The following is a 2500-nucleotide window of genomic DNA, read 5'->3' as shown; positions in this document are numbered from 1 at the left end:
CGATACTAAATGTCTGCAAATCTTAAAGGAAGTGGAGATAAATAAAAAATTAATTAAAATTTTAGTATCGTGTAAATATTTTTATGTTCAAGTTTGTTTGCATTTTGTATGTTCGGTTGAAGATTTTTGCCGCCGCTTTCTGTTTACCGCAGATCGTTCGCAATGTGCATGGTGGCTTGACTCATTATCAATGTGTTTCCAAGATATTTCGGCGTCCGGATTAGTGCCCTTATCAATAGTGTCCTGGTAATTCGGCAGTTATAAACACTGAAGTCGAGAAAACATGGGCGGTGATAAAAAATCGCGCATACAGTGGAAGCGATCGTGAAAAAGACATGTAATTTGATACTGAATGTCTGCAAATATTAGAGGCGGCCGCCTGTCAAAAGCTTTTGTCTAATGCTATTGTTTCGCTTTCGAGAAGTCTCACCTCACCTCGAAATTTCTGATCGAGATCCTCGAAAAAAATTTCGAGGGTCTCGAAACTCGATCCTCGATAGAGTTTCGAGTCGAGACTGTCAACTTACATTTACACGGTACTGTAGATAACAAGTTATTTTCACACATGAAAAGATCATTGTTGCGATGGTTACATATGAAAATAACGCCTTTTGATGCCTTTCGTGAAGTGATTTACATGTAGTATTTCATTGGTGTTTATATAATAAATAGAATATTACATGGCCACTTGGAGATATGAAATTTCCCTTCTTGTGTTGAAACATTTAATTTCAGTTGTTTGCTGCGCTCAGTCCTGAAATATTGTTCAACACTCTAAGATCAAATTCGTATCTTTGTGCTGTCATGTAATATCATCTATTTAATTCAAAATGACCTGACTGATTTTGGATTCTTTTAAGGTTGTTTTGGACGCTGATTGTGTGCATTATGAATTATATTGTACATTATCACTTCAGATGTTTTATTGTGCCGATAAGCACACAGGGTGATAATCATATTATGCAAATGTTTCTTTGTTTTGTTCAAATAACTTAAAATAGTCGCGTAAATTATGGGAATGGTAATTCTGTTTTATTCGCAGTAAGATTACTAACTTATTAGAAAAGTCTGTTTCTCCAGGAGGAATTCCACTTCATACAGTAAGATGCTTGTGAGTGACAGAGACTTCAATCAGAAATGTAATCAGACGGACAAGTGTTTTATTCTCTATCTGTATCAATACAATTCCTATCACTTGTTTCCATCAAGAAAACAGCGCTAACAAGTTACTACTCAAACTGTTGGTTGGGTTTTCAACAAAGAATAAATAATGATACAGCAGTGGTCCTTTTTCCCTGTTCAACAATAAGCCATTTCTACTTTCTACTTTTGTGTTGTTTTCAAAGAGAGTGTGAGAGCAAATTTTCATACTGTTGTACAGGTATAAAAACATCATACATGTACTTGAACTCACATTCAGAAAGACAAAAATGCAGAATTGGCCTATTATGAGGAATGGTTACAACACTGCCGTGTCTTTGTTCTGTAATTTTTATCTTTGTTGCAGTTAATTTTTTTTTCTGACTAGGTAATTTTCTTTTAACTAGGCAATTTTTTTAAACTAGGTTGGTTTTATCAACTGTTTAAAAAACAGGGGTTTGGTTTTTTAGGGGGTCTAAAAAAGAATGAGACATTCCTCTTCTCCGTTCTACTTCTCCTCCCCCTCCCTCATCTTCCCCATTGCTCCTATCCTACCCTATCCTTACTTCACATATCTATCACCCCTTACCTTCCAGTTAGCCCCCCGCCTTGTCAAGACTTTTCTTTTTACTCACACGAACTTGAACTTGAACCCCATCTTTGGATCTCCTGCTCACTTATCCACTTGACCATGCAAGCAACTTGTGCAAATTTTCCATCATAATTTATTATTTAATATTTTATTATTCATCCCAGGCCACTTTCGGTCCCTTTGATTTATTCACATTTGGACACCAGAGCCACATGTTATAAATCTAGCACTGATAAAATGGCGGAGTCACGCCAATGCAATAGATTACTTAAATGAAATCGATTTCGATAGAGAAATACGTCAACGGCAAATTCTTCACAGGAATCATCGAGAAAGTAGTTCCAAAACGGGAACTATTTCAATTCTTGTCCCAAGTACACAGTCGAATTTCTCACAGAGGACACAAGTATGAAAAAGTGGCTTCAAGAAATTATGCAGAAATCAGCCAGCAAATTGTTAACACAGGTGTTAAAATGTGCTTGTTCCATGCTTAGAAAGTGCTTAGACTTAAATACTGTTTATCAGCAATATTTTGTAGACAGTCCGCAGTTGTCATACACGTCCTAGAATGCTAACTGGAATGCTAATCACTAAATTGAAAGCTTAACCCGAATTGCTAAAATGCGGGCAGTGTCCCTAACCTTATGTGAAAGCTGATCATTCAAAATAAGTGCTCAGTAACTCAAAAAACCCACTAAAACTTGTTGGCCTTTGATAGCACCGGAGAGAAAAATCTTAGTTAAAAAAATATTACCTACTTGAAAATAA

General features: G+C 36.1%; 1 pseudogene; it reads left to right on the top strand.

Annotated features, from left to right (window-relative positions):
* The window catches only part of LOC137987869 (splicing factor, suppressor of white-apricot homolog), a 50474-nt pseudogene that overhangs the window by 16217 nt on the left and 31757 nt on the right, over window positions 1-2500 (top strand).

The sequence above is a fragment of the Montipora foliosa genome, unplaced genomic scaffold (genome assembly GCF_036669935.1).
Source record: "Montipora foliosa isolate CH-2021 unplaced genomic scaffold, ASM3666993v2 scaffold_393, whole genome shotgun sequence".
In the NCBI taxonomy this organism is placed as follows: Eukaryota; Metazoa; Cnidaria; class Anthozoa; order Scleractinia; family Acroporidae; genus Montipora; species Montipora foliosa.
This window is presented reverse-complemented; position numbering and strand designations above follow the sequence as displayed.